The sequence below is a fragment of the Balaenoptera physalus genome, assembly GCF_965194825.1.
Source record: "Balaenoptera physalus genome assembly, chromosome: 14".
NCBI lineage: Eukaryota > Metazoa > Chordata > Mammalia > Artiodactyla > Balaenopteridae > Balaenoptera > Balaenoptera physalus.
The window spans coordinates 2,505,347-2,522,317 of NC_138893.1; the positions used below are offsets into that span (position 1 = coordinate 2,505,347).

At 35.7% G+C, this 16,971-nt stretch overlaps 2 long non-coding RNA genes across 2 annotated transcripts in view; one reads left to right on the forward strand and one right to left on the reverse strand.

Annotated features, from left to right (window-relative positions):
• LOC309643154 overlaps positions 1-16,971 on the forward strand; it is a 353,652-nt gene that overhangs the window by 160,199 nt on the left and 176,482 nt on the right. The gene's annotated exons all lie outside the window — the stretch shown is intronic.
• LOC309643144 overlaps positions 326-16,971 on the reverse strand; it is a 133,126-nt gene continuing 116,480 nt past the window's right edge. The window contains exons 9-10 of the long non-coding RNA XR_014253568.1: positions 536-1,901; positions 326-365 (exon numbers count right to left, since the gene is read on the reverse strand). This is a non-coding gene — a long non-coding RNA (uncharacterized lncRNA). The remainder of the gene's footprint in view (positions 366-535; positions 1,902-16,971) is intronic.

The window sequence follows — 16,971 nt, forward strand, 5'->3', positions numbered from 1 at the left end:
TTGACTTCTCTTTTCCTTTAAGGATATGACCTTAGGATGTGCAGTCAGAGCACTGGGTCAAAAGTAATTTAAACATTTGTTTGGCAAAAAATACCACAAGTAGAGACAAAAACAATGTTTATAATTTTTATCACAAGCAAATGGTTAATATCCCAGAACTACTAGATATATAAAAAACATTGAAAGCATGGTAGAGATATTAAGTTAACCTAAATAATAAATGAAAATAAATCTTAAGCCTATTTTCCTATGTTAAGTTGATCTTAATAAGTTAAATGTAAGTTAAAACTCTATTTAGGTATAAATTTTGACTTACCTACACTGGCAAAAATCCAAAACTTTGACAACATAATCTGTTGGCAAGGCTGCAGGGATAGAGACAATCACATGCATATATTGCTGGTGACAATGCAAAATAATATAATTCTTCATGGAGAGGAGTAGGAAATACCAAAAGTCCCTATGTATTTATAACTTCACAGAGATAATCTAAAATCTTCCAATCTCAAGACTCTTAATCACCTCTGCAAATCACCTCTGCAAATCCCTTTTGTCATGTGAGGTTCTGGGAAGTCACATGTTCTGGAGATTATGATGTGTACGCCTTGGGGGCGATCATTTTCTTTCTACCACACAAGGTCATAAAACAAGTAGATTAATAATAAATTTGATGGAATTGAAGTCATATAGAATATATTCTATGATTATAATAGAAGTAAGCAAAAAAATTAATGAATGAATTTAGAAATTCCTCAAATACTTAAAAATAATGAACATACTTCTAAACTGTCCTTAGGTCAAAGAAGAAATCACAAGGAAAATTGGAAAATATTTGGGACAACAACTACATTTCAAAATTTGTGGGTTATAGCTTTAAAGCACAATTTACAGAGAAATTATTAATAGAAGCCTAAAAGATGCTAATGTGGAAGAGTACATAATTGTCTAAGCTTCCATATAAGAAGCTAAAAAAAGAGCAAGTTAAAGCAAGTAAATAATAATGCAAGTAAATAAAGCAATAGAGGTCAACAAAATTCAAAGCTGATTTTTTGAAAAGGTCAGTAAAACTGATTAACTTCTAGTAGATGGATCAAGGAAAAGAGAATACACAAATTATCAATATCAAGAATGAAAAAAGAAATGTCATTATTGATCTGTCATTAAAAGAATAATAAGGAAATATAATGAACATTTTATTCCAGTAAGTTTGAGAACTTACTTAAATGAATTGAATAAACTCTTTGAAGGGCATAAATTACAACTCAGAGAAACAGACAACTGTATACTTCCAAACTTATTAAAGAAGTTGAATTTATTTCTTAAGAGCTCTCCTAAAAAAACTCTAGGCTCAGATGGTTTCAGAGTAGAATTCTATTGAATTTTTAAGGAAGAAATAATAATAATCATACACAAATTCTTTTAGAAAATAGAGTATGCAACACTTTCCAATGCACTCTGAGTCCAGCATTAGCCTGATACCATATCCAAACAAAAACACTGCAAGAAAACAAACCCAGAGAACAATATCCCTCATAAAACTGGATTCAAAAAATCCTTAACCATATAAAAACCAAATCAGGTAATACAAAAAACAGATAACACATAATGATCAAGTGGTATTTATTATCCCTGGATTGCAAGGCTGCTTTAACATTCTAAACTCAATGTAATTCTCCATGTAATGGAGAAAAGCATATGATCATCACAATAGATATATTAAAACATTTTACAAAATGCATCATCCATTAATTCTAAAAGCTCTCAGCTAAATGTAAATACGAGGGTAACAGAAACAGTCAGCTGACATCATATTTGCTGAGAAAGATTAGTTTCCTGCTCTAAGACTGGGAATAAAGTAAGAATGTCTACTCACTCTTAAGGTATTTCCGTTGTGTTGTAGCCTGTGCAATAAAGAAAAAGAAACACACATATATATAGGGAATAAAGACATAAAACTTTTTTTTGGATATCATTATGATGTACATAGAAATTACTAAGGACACTACAAAAAAAACCCCCAAAAACAAACAAAAAAACAAACCCATTAGCTAACTAGTAAGCGAATATAACAGCATCCCATGATGCAAGAGCAGTACACCAAAATCAAGTCTGTTTCTAGATACTGGCAATGAAAAATTACATCATCAAAAAATACAAAGTGCTTGGAGATAATTTTAACAATATGTTTAACACCTGTACAATGAAAACTATCAAAGACAGCTGAATGAAGTTAAGGAAGACATAAATAATTTAGGAGCTACACAGTGTTAATGAATTTAAAGACTGAATGTTATTAAGGTATTGATTCTCTCTAAATTTATTTACAGATTTAACCCCAATTAAAATCCCACTGGACATTCTAAAAGTAGTGGTCAAACTTATTCTATAGTTTATACGGAAATACAAAAAATTTGGAATATGGAAATGTAAAAAAGAATGTATTTGGAGGACTTATACTCCCAGATTTCAAGACTTACTCCCAATCTACAGCAATCAAGGTAGTATGATAGTGGCATAAAAATACACATTTAGATCAATGGAACAATTAAAAGTTCAGAAATGGATGTATGATTATATGGTCAACTAATCGTTGACTAATTACCAAGATAATTCAATGGGGAAGAAAATTGGTCTTTTCAATAAATGGTGCTGGAATAACTGGATATCTGTACAGAAAAAGGAGCTTTGGCATTTTCCTTACACCACACACAAAATTTGATTCAAAATGCATTATAGAACTTAAAAAAGTTAACATTCTAAAACTTCTAGCAGAAAACATATGAGAAAATCTTTGTGACCTTGGGAAAGGCAAATTTGCATTGATAGGACAAAAAATATGAACCATAAAAGAAATATAGTTGCAATTGAAGCTTACCAAAATTAAACTTTCACTTGCCAGAGAATACCATTAAGAAAATTAAATGGCAAGTCACAAATGGGGAGAAAATATTTGAAAAAATATATGTTAAAAGGGACTTGGACTCAGAGTATACAAAGAAATCTTACAACTCAATAAGAAGACAACCAAATAAACAATGAGCAAGTGCTGTGTAACTGAACAACAAGTCCAGGAAAAGTTGTTTAACTTCATTGGTCACTAAGGAAATGCAAATCAAAACCACAATGATATACTACTACATACCCACCAGAAAAACTAAAGATAAAAACAAGTGCTGCCAAAGATGTGGAACAACTGGAACACTCATAAAGCACATGTGGGAGCACAAAATGACACAGGAGAGTGGCAGTGAGTCAGAAAGGGAATCAGCCTAGATTCCGGAGGCACCACGTGGAACAAAGCCACAGCCAATCAAGAGTTGTCCGGCAAGGAAAATGAGAAATAAACCTCTGTTGCCAATATCCCCTGAGACTTTGAGACTGTTACACAAAATAACCTTACAAAAGCTGGTGAATATAGTTATATTTTGACTTGTATTTAGTGTTTCATTTCTTCCTCTTTTTTCTATGCAAAGATTTTGTTGTTGTTGAATTTACTGAATCATAATTGGAAAGGCTCAATACTCTGTAATGAAGTATATGGGAAAAGAATCTAAAAAAGAGTGGATATATGTATGTGTACAACTGTTTCACTTTGCTGTACACCTGAAACTAACACAACGTTGTAAATCAACTATACGCCACTAAAAATTTTTAAAAAGAAAATTTAAAAATAAAATACATTGGATAGTATCTTTAAAACAAGAGTATATAATAATACAAATGACAGGCAAACTTACCTTATTCCTAACTAAGTAAGAATTTATCCAGTGTTTCTCTTGTTAAGGATAAGTCTTGTAAGGACAAATTCATTTACTCTTATTTCAGAAAGTTTTTTTAAGTTAGAAATTGATGTTGAATTTTCAAATGTCTCTTAAACATCTAGGGAGATGTATGATATTGTTTCCTTAAATCTATTGATATACTGAATGACCCTAATGCCTTTTTAAATGCTGAACCATTCTTGTATTACAGTAATAAACCCAACTTCGTCAGGATTATTATATTTTAATGTGCTGTTTTATCTTAGGTTTTTGCATTGATATTTATGAATTAAATTATCTTTAGTTTTAATTGTTTGAGTTTCCAGCTTTATAGTTTCAATGTCATACTCACTTCATAAAAATAATTTGAATATTTTCCTTCTTTCAGTGTCCTCTGTGATGTTATTGTTATTTGTTATTTGCTTGTCTCCTTGATTTGTATGTTTAGTGGGAGAATATGTATGGAGAAACCAGAATTTGCTAATGGCCATTATATAATGGAAACTTGTAATTTTTGTCATTATAAAACCAGTGCATGCTTATTGAAGAAATCTTACAAAGTAAAAATGAGCACAAAGAAAAATACAATAATGTAATAATGTTAATAAAAGCAACAGTCTTTTACCACTTTGAATAATCTTTTCACCAAATGATTAAAAAAATATAATAGTTGGGGGAGTGGCCAAGATGGAGGAGTAGAAAGACCCTGAGCTCACCTCCTCTCATGAGCACACCAAAATTACAACTATCTGCAGAACAAACATTGATGAAACAAAAACTGGAACCTACCAGTGTGGAACCTTTTCTGGTAGGTTCCAAAGATCTCCTACAACTAAAGACATAAAGAAAGAACCACACAAGAAGAGTATGAGGGGGGGACTAGCGATATAATCAAATCTCATACCCCCAGGATAGGCAAACCACAAAATGCAGAGTAATTATACAGCAGAGGTTCTCCCACAGGAGTGAGAGTCCTGAGCTCCACAACGGGCTCCCCACTGGGGTCTGGCACTGGGAAGATGAGCCCCCAGAACATGGCTTTGAAGGCCAGCGGGGCTTAATTGCAGGAGCCCCACAGGACTGGGGGGAAGAAAGACTTTGCTCTTAAAATGGCACACACAAAATCCCATGCATACCAGGACCCAGGGCAAAAGCAGTAATTTGATAGGAGCCTGGGCCAGACCTACCTGCTGGTCTTGGAGAGTCTCCTGGAGAAGTGGGGCAAGGCTGCGACTCACCCTGGGGACAAAAATACTGGGGGCAGACATACTGAGGAACATTCAACTGTGTAAGCGCTCCTGGCAGCTGCCATATTGGCTAATTAGTGCCCAAACCTGGCCCCGCCCAACAACCTGTAGGATCCAGTGCTGGGATGCCTCAGGACAAACAGCTAACTGGGCAGGGACAAAGCTGCACCCAGCAGGAGACAGGCTCCATAAAGACCAAAGAGCCCACAGCTGCCTCTGGACATGCCTCTAAACACAGCCCAGCTCACCAGAGGGCCAAGACCCAGCTCCACCCACCAGCTGGTAGGTACCAGCCCCTGCCATGAGGAAGCCTGAACAAGCCTCTAGGTCAACCTCACCCACCAGGGCCGGACATCAGAAGCAAGAAAACTATGATCCCACAGGGCAGTCCAGACCCTACCCTGGGATGAGCTGGGCCCAGACCCTGGCACTACCCACTGGCAGGCAAACACAACATTTGGGACACCCCAGACCCCATACCCAACTGTGTCAGGAACTGCCCCCCACCCAATGATATGAAACAAGGTCTGGGATCCCTGGGCCCTGCAGCCAAACTTTAGGAACCAGCTCTGCCTGTGAGTAGTCTGGCACTAACCCTAGGATCTGGCTTCACCTGCTAGTGGGTGGGCAACAGCCCCAGAGTTTTGGGGATGCTGACTCTGCCCACCAGTGAGCCAGCACTAGACCAGGGGCACCCTGGGGTTCTACAGTCAGCTGCCTCATGACCAGGCCTCACTAACCAGCAGCCTGTAGCACTGCACAAGGCAGGGGCTGGCAACCAAGCAGACTAGGGGCCAACTAAGCCTATCAAACCACCCACAGAGTTCATCACAACAGAAGGACCCATGCAGCCCTCTTAGGAGGAATCGCTAGAACATACAGCTTGGGTGATGAGAGGGGAGTGCACTGCCAGGATGCATAAGGGTCCCTCCTACAGAGGGCCATTTCTCCAAGGTCAAGAAGTGTAAATAACCTACCACATACATAATAATACAAATAGCATCTCAGACAAAATGAGGCAGCAGAGGAACATGTTCCAGACAAAGGAACAAGATACAACCTGAGGAGAACTAAATGAAGTAGAGACAAGTAACCCACTGGAGAAAAAGTTCAGAGAAATGATCATAAAGATGATGAAAGAACTGGGGAGAAGAATGGATGCATAGAGGGAAAAGATAGACGTTTTTAACAAAGAGTTAGAAAATATGAAGAACAACCATATGGAGATGAAGAATACAATAACTGAAATGAAAAATACACTAGAGGGAATCAATAGTAGACTAAATGATACAGATGAATGGATCAGTGGCCTGGAAGACAGTAGTGGAAAAAATTGCTGCTGAACAGAAAAAAAAACCCAAAAAGGAATAAGGACAGTTTAAGAGACCTCTGTATTCTTGTTATATGGGTCCCAGAAGAAGAAGAGAAAGACAAAGGGCTTGAGAAAATATTTGAGGAGATAATAGCTGAGAACCTCCCTAACCTGGGAAAGGAAAGGGTGACTCAAGTCCAGAAAGCACAGAGTCCCACACAAGATTAACCCAAAGAGGAACACACTAAGATACAATGTAATCAAAATGACAAAAATTAAGAATAAAGAGCAAATATTAAAAGCAGCAGGGGAAAAGCAACAAATAACATACAAGGGAACTCCTATAAGGCCACCAGCTGATTTTTCAGGAGAAACTCTGCAAGCCAGAAGGGAGAGGCACAATATATTTAAAGTGATGAAAGGGGAAAACGTACAACCAAGAATACTCTACCCAACAAGGCTCTCCTTCAGAAAGCAAAAGCATTACAGACAAGCAAAAGCTAGGAGAATTCAGCACCACCAAACCAGATTTAAAACAAATGTTAAACTTCTCTAGGCAAAAAAGAAAAGCCCACAATTAGAAACAAGAAAATTATGCAGTGGAAAAGCTCACTGGTAAAGGAAAACATACAGTAAATGTATGAAATCATCCACACACAAAGCTAGTAGGTAGGTTAAAAGACAAAAGTAGTAAAGTCATCTGTATCCACAATGAGCAGTTAAGGGATATGCAAGATAATTAGTTATAAAATATGATTTAAAAAACAGTAATTGTGAAGGGAGGAGAGAACAAATGCAGGGTATTTAAAATGCATTTGAAATTAAGAGATCAGCAACTTAAAACAATCATGTATATATATAGACTGCTACACAAAAACCTCACGGTAACAACACACCAAAAATCTCTAATAGATATACACACAAAAAATGAAATGGAACCCAAACATAACACTAAATATAGTTATAAAATCACAAGAGAAGGGAACAAAAGAAGAAAGGGGTAAAAGACCTTCAAAAACAAATCCAAAACAATTAAGAAAATGGCAATAAGAACATACAAATCAATAGTTGCCTTAAATGTAAACAGAATACAAGCTACAATAAAAAGACACAGGCTGACTGAATGGATACAAAAATAAGACTGGTATATATGCTGCCTAGAAGAGACTCTCTACAGATCTAGAGACACACACAGACTGAAAGTGAGTGGATAGAAAAAGGTATTCCACAAAAATGGAAATCATAAGCTGGAGTAGCAATACTTATATCAGAAAAAAACATACTTTAAAGACTGTTACAAGAGACAAAGAGGAACACTACATAATGATCAAGGGATCAGTCCAAGAAGAAGATATAATAACTGTAATACATATGCACCCAACATAGGAGCACCTCAATATATAAGGCAAATATTAACAAACATAAAAGGAGAAATTGACAATAACACAGTAACAATAGGGAACTGTAACACCCCACTTACATTGATGAACATATTATTTAGACAGAAAACCAATAAGGAAACATAGGCCTTCAATAACACATTAGACCAAGTGGACTTAACTGATATTTACAGAGCATTCCATCCAAAAGCAGCAGAATAGTCATTCTTTTCAAGTGCACATGGAATATTCTCCAGGTTAGATCACCTGCTAGCACACAAAATAATCCTCAGTAAATTTAAGAAAGTTGAAATCATACCAAGCATCTTTACCAGCTGTACCATTATGAGACTAGAAATCAACTACAAGAAAAAAAAAAAAACTGCAAAAAGCACAAACAAGTGGAGGCTAAACAATATGCTACTAAACAACCAAAGGATCACTGAAGAACTCAAAGAGGAAATCAAAAAATACCTAGAGACAAATGAGAACAAAAACATGACGATCCAAAACCTATGAGATGCAGCAAATACAGTTCTAAGAGGGAAGTTGATAGTGATATAAGCTTACTTCAGGAAGCAAGAAAAATCTCAAATAAACAACCCAACCTTACACCTAAAGCAACTAGAGAAAGGAGAACAAACAAAACCCAAAGTTAGTAGAAGGAAAGAAATCATAAAGGTCAGAGCAGAAATAAATGAAATGGAGACTAAAAAATAAATTGAAAAGACCAATGAAACTAAACGCTGGTTCCTTGAAAAGATAAACAAAATTCATAAACCTTTAGCCAGACTCATCAAGAAAAAAAGGGAGAGAGCCCATATCAATAAATCAGAAATGAAAAAGAAGTTAGAACCAACACCATAAAAAATACAAAGGATCATAAGAGACTAATATGAGCAGCTATATGCCAAAAAAAAAATAGACAGCCTAGAAGAAATGGACAAATTCTTAGACAGGTACAATCTCCCAAGACTGAACCAGGAAGAAATAGAAAATATGGACAGAGCAATTACCAAGACTGAAATTGAATCAGTAATTAAGAAACTCTCAACAAACAAAAGTCCAGGACCACATAGCTTCACAGGCAAATTCTATCAAATATTTAGAGAAGAATTCACACCTATCCTTCCAAAACTATTCCAGAAAATTGCAGAGGAGGGTACACTTTTGAACTCATTCTATGAGGCCACCATCATCCTGATACCAAAACCAGACAAAGATACCACACACCAAAAGGAAATTTCAAGCCAGTATCACTGATGAACATAGATGCAAAAATCCTCAACAAAATACTAACAAACTGAATCCAACAATACAGTAAAAGCATCATACATCATGATCAAGTGGAATTTATCCCAGGGATGCGAAGATTTTTCAATATCTGTAAATCAATTTATGTGATGCACCACATTAACAAACTGAAGAAAACCGTATGATCATCTCAATAGATGCATAAAAAGCTTTTGATAAAATTCAACTCCATTTATGATAAAAACACTCCAAAAAAGTGGGCATAGAAGAAACATACCTCAACATAATAAAGGTCATATATGACAAGCCCACAGCTAACATTATACTCAATTTTGAAAAGCTGAAAGAATTCCCTCTAAGATCAGGAAAAAGACATGGATGTCCACTCTCACCACTTTTATTTAACATAGTTTTGGAAGTCCTAGCCGTGGCAATCAGAGATAAAGAAATAAAAGGAATCCCAATTGGAAAGGAAGAAGTAAAACAGTCACTGTCTGCAGATGACATGATACTATACATGGAAAATCCTAAAGATGCCACTAGAAAACTACTAGAGCTCACCAATGAATTCAGGAAAGTTGCAGGATACAAAATTAATGCACAGAAATCTGTTGCACTTCTATACACTAACAACAAAATATCAGAAAGAAAAATTAAGCAGATAATCCCACATACCCTTGCATCAAAAAGAATGAAATACCTAGGAATAAACCTACCTAAGGAGGCAAAAGACCTGTACTCTGAAAACTGTAAGATGCTGATGAAAGAAACTGAAGATGACACAAACAGATGGAAAGATATACCATGTTCTTGGATTGGAAGAATTAATACTGTTAAAATGACCATACTACCTAAAGGTAATCTACAGATTCAATGCAATCCCTATTATATTACCAACAGCAGTTTTCACAGAACTAGAACAAAAAATTTTTTAATTTGTATGGAAGCAGAAAAGACTCTGAATAGTCAAAACATTCTTGAAAAAGAAGAACAGATATGGAGGAACCACTCTCCTTGACTTCAGACTATACTACAAACAGTCATTAGAACAGTAAGGTACTGGCACAAAAAGAGACACAAAGATCAATGAAACAGGATAGAAAGCCCATAAATAAACCCATGTACTCATGGGCAATTAATCTAAAATAAAGGAGGCAAGAATATACAATGGAGAAAAGATAGTCTCTTCAATGAGTGTTGCTGAGAAAACCGATCAGCTACATGTAAAAGAATGAAATTAGAACACTCTCTACACCACATACAAAAATAAGCTCAAAATGGATTAAAGACCTAAATGTAAGACCGGATGAGGAAAACATAGGTAGAACAATCTTTGACATAAATCGTAGCAATGTATTTTTGGATACGTCTCCTAGAGTAATGGAAACAAAAGCAAAAATAAACAAATGGATCCTAATTAAACTTAAAAGCTTTTGCACAACAAAGAAAACCATAAAACGAAAAGACAACCTACAAAATGGGAGAATATATTTGCAATGGATGCTACTGACAAGGGCTTAATTTCCAAAATATACAAACAGCTCATACAACTCAATTTACAAAAAAAACCAAAAACCAAAAATAACCAACCCAATCAAAAAATGGGCAGAAGACCTAAGCAGACATTTCTCCAAAGAAGACAAACAGATGGCCAACAGGCACATGCAAAGTTGCTCAACATCACTTATAATTAAAGAAATGCAAATCAAAACTACAATCAGGTATCACCTCACACCGGTCAGAATGGCCATCCTCAAAAAGTTTACAAATCATAAATGCTGGAGAGGGTGGGGGAAAAGGGAACCCTCCTACACTGTCAGTTAGAATGCAAATTGGTGCAGCCAATATAGACAACAATATGGAGGTTCCTTAAGAAACTAAAAATAGAGTTACCATATGATCCAGTAATCCCACTCTTGGGCATATATCCAAAAAATGCAAAAACTCTAATTCAAAAATATACATACACCCCAGTGATCATAACAGCATTATTTACAATAGCCAAGACATGGAAGCAACTTAAATGTCTGTCGACAGACGAATGGATAAAGAAGATGTGGTGTGTGTGTATATATACGTGTGTGTATATATATATATATATATATATATATATATATATATATATGTGTGTATATACACACACACACACATATATATGTATACAAACACGCACATTTTGTATTCAAAATGGAATATTACTCAGCCATAAAAAAGAATGAAATAATGCCATTTGCAGCAACATGAATGGACCTAGAGATTATCATATAAAGTGAAGTAAGCCACACAGCAAAATATAAATATCACATGATATCACTTATATGTGGAATCTAAAACAATGATACAGATGAACTGATTTATAAAACCGAGAAACAGAAACAGACTCACAGACATAGAAAACGAACTTATGATTACCAAAGGGGAAAAGGGGGAGGTATAAATTAGGAATTTGGGATTAGTAGATACACACTACTATATATAAAATACATAAACAACAAAAACCTACTGTATAGTACAGGGAACTATAGTGAGTATATTTTAATACTGTATAATGGAAAAGAATCTGAAGTAGAATATATATATATTATATATATATTTATATATATATAAAACTAAATCACTGCTGTACACCTGAAACATCGTAAATCAGCTGTACTTCAATAAGAAAGCAAAAAATAAAAGGATTCAAGAAGTTAAACAAAATATGTAATAGTGATCAGCATTTTAAAAAAATGTACCTTAAATATCTCTTCTTTTAGTAGAATGTTGGCCTTCAAAACCTACCTTTCAATTTATCAATATACTTTCTTTTATATTAAAATTAAAAAAATATTTTGATATATATGGCTCTTCTAATAAGCTACTGATTCTATAATATTGGAAGAGTAAAAGGTAGCTCTTAAAAAAATAGGAATACCTCATTTTAGGTCAACCAGATGGGACTAACTTTAGTATTAGTCATGTGAACAATCAAAAATTGACTAAAATGAAGGCTACTATTTTGAGAGCAGAAAAAAATATTTTGAGTGCTTATTTTAATCTCCCACTTTTAATAAGTCACTTGTACATTCACTCAACTTATACCCTAGGTAATTATGTCTCAGATTCTTCTTTATTATTGGGTCTGACTGCCAAATTCAGGTACTTTTATGTTGATACTTGATTAGATAGATAGATAGATAGATAGATAGATATTTTTAAATTGAAGTATAGTTGAGTTACAATTTTCATGTGTATAGCAAAATGATTCAGTTATACACACACACACACATATATATTCATTTGCAGATTTTCCATTGTAGGTTATTATAAGATTTTGAATATAGTTCCCTATGCTATACAGTAGGTCTTTGTTGTTTATCTATTTTATACATAGTAGTGTGTATATGTTAGTCCCAAACTCCTAATTTATCCCTCCCCTCCTTTCCCTTTTGGTAACCATAAGTTTGTTTTCTATGTCTGTGAGTCTGTTTCTGTTTTGTAAATAACTTCATTTGTGTCATATTTTAGATTCCACATATAAGTGATATCATATGATACTTGTCTTTCTGTCTGACTTACTTCACTTAACATGATAATCCCTAGGTCCATCCATGTTGCTGCAAATGGCATTTCATTCTTTTTTATGGCCAAATAATATTCCATTTTGTGTGTATGTGGGTGTATATATATACATATATATATACTTCTATACAAGTATATAATATATATACTTATATATTTTTTCTAAGACAGCAAAAAGTACAGAGGAAAAGATTTGCTTTCTGTTTGTTTCCTGTTTCATTTTCTTCTATTTCTCTTTCTGTCTCTCTCTTTTTAACCTTCTGAGGGTTATTAGAACAGTTTTTAAGGATTCCCTCTTATTTATATTTATAGAATATTTAGTTTCAGTAGGGGTTGTCCTGGGTATAACAACATGCATATTTGATTTATCACAGTCTGCTATTGTCAGCATTTTACCACTTTGAGTAAAGTTTAGAAAGTTTACTTCCACTTAGGTCCTTTTACCCTCCTTACCTTTTAAATATCATTGTCTTAAGGATTTACTCCATATACTTTGAGTAGGATGATACTGTTATTATAATTTTTGCTTTAATCATCAACAATAATATAAGAACCTCATGAGAAGTAGGATTTTCTATTACATTTTGACATATTTTTTCCCATTCTGATGTTATTTCCTCCTGAAGTTCAAAGCCTTCTATTACTATTTCTTTTCTGTTTAAGGAACTTCATTTAGTCATTCTTTTATGGTAGATTTGCTAACAATAAATTCTCTTAGTTTTCCTTTTTCTGAGAATGTTTTTATTTCCCATTCATTTTTGATATTTTCACCAGATACAGACTTTGCAATTGAGTTCTTCTCTTTTAACACTTGAAAAATGTTGTGTCACTTGCTTCTGGCCTCCACGGTTTTAGATAAGAAATGGGCTTTCATTTAAGTTGGTGTTTTCCTATAAGTAGTATGTGACTTGGTTTGGTGTTGCTTAATTGGTATTTGTGTCATATTCTTTAGAACTTACTAGTTAGAGAATAGAGATAATGTAGAGATTTTCTGGTATGATATAAATTCTAAATCATGTAGGCAGAAGATACAAAATATGGTCAGTACTCATTCACTAAAAAACTCCTGTGTTATATTATTTTCCCTTTTGCGGGGAGAGCTCTACTTTCATGTTCCTGCATGAAAACATTTTGGTGGATGGGAGGTTACAGGAGAGCGGTGAGGTGAAGAGTGAGTAGTCTCAAAAAAATGGAGAATTGAGAAACCGAAAATGTCCCAAAGAGGTTCATGAATTTGCAGTCTAGAATGTATTCCTTTCTAATGTTTTTGTTCTCTTAATCATCTCTGTTTGAACTGGCCTAGGTCATCCTTGTTTCTGAGAGCAGATTTTCATCAAGAAGAATTGTGCCCTCTATTTAAGGTTTAAGAGCGCTCTCTTGTTTAAAGAGTTACAGCAAAGGCAATGATGAGATGGTAAAAGCAAGGAAGATGTACAAATAAGACCCTGTTAACTTTCTTCTTGGGGATGCACACTCCAATTCCCATGACCGCTTTGAAATTCTCAACTGAGTTTGTTTAAAAATTCTTTTCTTCAGTTGTGTTCAATTTGCAAGCAGAATTTAGTGGCAATATAGAAGACAGGATGTATGATTGAAGAATAAAAAAAGGATTTTCATTCTTAGAAAACACTGTAGCAATAAAAGGCATTAGATATAGAGGAAATCAGGATGTGACTATAAGGCCCACTTCTAAAGATTCAGAAAGATTTAAGGCAGTGCAGAGTAGACTCAGGTAGAATTAACAAAAGGGCTTCGCAGAATCATCAGTGCATTGTGCTACAATTTTCTTATCCAAGGACCAAAGTATAAAAGGATCTATCTCAAAAAAGACTTACAGGTGAGGCTTTTGGAACATGGTGTGAATCCCAATTATATTCATAGCAAATGCATAAAGGATTTAAGAAGGCTGTGTGAAAGAAAACTCTACAACTAGCTTGGACTTAAAGGGCCAGAAATGATTTATAATAAAAGGAGGGTCTCTGGGCTTTGAAATTTCTATGATGAGGAAGCAGAATAATAGATACTCAGGAATAAATAACTATATATTTTTAAATTTTTTATCAACTTCATTGAGGATATATACATGCATATATATGTACACACAGACACACATCTATATAAGCGCTATATACTATCTATCTATATATACATATATACATAATTGTATATTCACTGAGTTTTGACAAATGTGTATACCCATGTAACTGCCACCATAATCAAGATGTAAAACATTTCCATTTTCCTAAAAAACTTATTTCACTAGTTAATCTCCATCCATTCCTGTGCTCATGTTACTACTGTCTCATTTATACCAATACTGATGAAATCTAAGTTTTCTAGAGTATCATATGAATGGAAATAAAAAATTTTATGTAAACTTTCATAAAAATGGAATCATACAGTATTGACTGGCTTTGCCTGGCTTTTTAAAAAATCACTATGATGGGGGAGAGAAATCAAGATGGCAGGGTAGAAGGATGCAGAACTTACCTCCCCTAAATGAACACATCAAAAAATACATGTACATATGGATCAATTCTTGCTGAAAACTAACTGGAGACTGGCAAAATGATTCCTGTACAACCAAAGCTGTAAGAAAGATCCACAGGGAAACTGGTAGGAAGGGAAGAGAAGTAATGAGGTCTGTGTGCCCCTGGGAAGGGACTCAGAGGGAGAGGGAAATTACAGGGGTGGAGACCCTCTCTGGAGAGTGAGCCATTTGAGCCACATATTGGGTGCCCCAGCCCTGGGGTTCTACGAAAGGAAGATGAACCCTCTTGACTGGTTGGAAGGCCAGTGGGACTAACAAGAGGGCTGTGGGAAGCCCGGACACTGCTCATGAGGAGCACACGAATGCTTGCCTGCTCCCAAAGCAGGGCAGAGGGGGGTGACTGAAATTGAAACTGTGCAGGTGGCTGACTCATTTCCCATGGCCTATCCGGTGCAAGCCCTAGCCTGAGCTGACCATCTGCTCTAGCACCCTTGCCTTGTGTCACAGGTTCAAACTGGAGTGATGGCTGCCACAACCAAAGAAAAAGCTTGGCTGGCTGTGTGATGCTGAGGCAGCTCAGACCCTAAGCGGCACCTGAACAGGGAGGGGGAAGCCATTACTGGTGACTGCATAAATGTCACATTAGAGGCAGTCCAGATCTTTGACAGAGCCTAGACTGCCACAGCCCATGCCCTGACCTTTGCCGAATACCCACATCTGGCCCTCTTGCTCTAGCAATACTCCCCTCTGGGGTAAGGGTGCCTGTGCTAGGAGGAGAAGAGCACACAGTTAAAGGGAACTGAGCCAGCTTAGACCCAACCCTCAGGCCTTCTGCTCCAGCAACTTGGGGCCTGGCCCCTGCCCACCCCCTCCATAGGGTGGTGATGGCCACTGAGTTGTGGGGATGCCTGGCCTCATACCTGGCTCTGGTCCTATCCCCTCAATCTCCAGCACCACCTCTTACCAAGGTGACAGCTGCCAGCACACCCTGAGAAAAGACATTACTTGTGTTCAATTCAAATCCAGCTGTCCCACCAAAGCCAGTGGGCACACACAGACTGTCTAGAGATGCTCCCACATAAGGATCCCACTTCAAGACCACCACAGTTAACTATTTCACCTAATTTCATAGAGACAGAGAGAGATAAGCAAAATGAGAAGGCAGAGAAATTTGTCTTAATTGAAAGAGCAAGAAAAAAAACCACTGGAAAAACAACTCATGAAAGAGAAATAAACAATTTACCAGATAAAGAATTAAAAACATTAGTAATAAGAATTGTAACTGAATTCAGAAAAAGAATAGATGAACACAGTAAGAATTTTAACAAGGAACAAGAAAATATAAAAAAGAACCAATCAGAACTAAAGGATACAATAAATGAAATGAAAAACACACAGAAGGAATGAAGAGCAGACTAGGTGATTCGAAGAATGCATAAGTGATCTAAAAGACAGAATAATGCAAATCACACATGCAGAACAGCAAAAACAAAAAATGAAAACAGTATAAGGGATCTTTGCAATAACATCAAATGTACCAACATTTGCATTATAGAGGTCCCTGAAGGAGAAGAGACCTTTAGAAGGGGGTCAAAGATGTATTTAATGAAATTACGGTTGAAAACTTCCCAAGCCTGAAGAAGGAAACAGATATCCAGGTACAGGAAACACAGCGGGTCCCAAACAAGATGAACCCAAACAAAACCACCCTAAGGCACATCATAATTAAAATGGCAAAAGTTAAAAATAGAGAATTCTAAAGGCAGCAAGAGAAAAAGAGTCAAATACAAGGTAACCCCCCAGAAGTCTATGAGCTGGTTTATCTGTGGAAACACTGCAGGTCAGAAGGGAGTGGCATAATATATTTAAAGCATCGAAAGGGAAAAACCTTCAACCCAGGATACTCTACCCAGCAAGGTTATCATTTAGGACTGAAGGAGAAATAAAGAACTTTTCAGATAAGTAA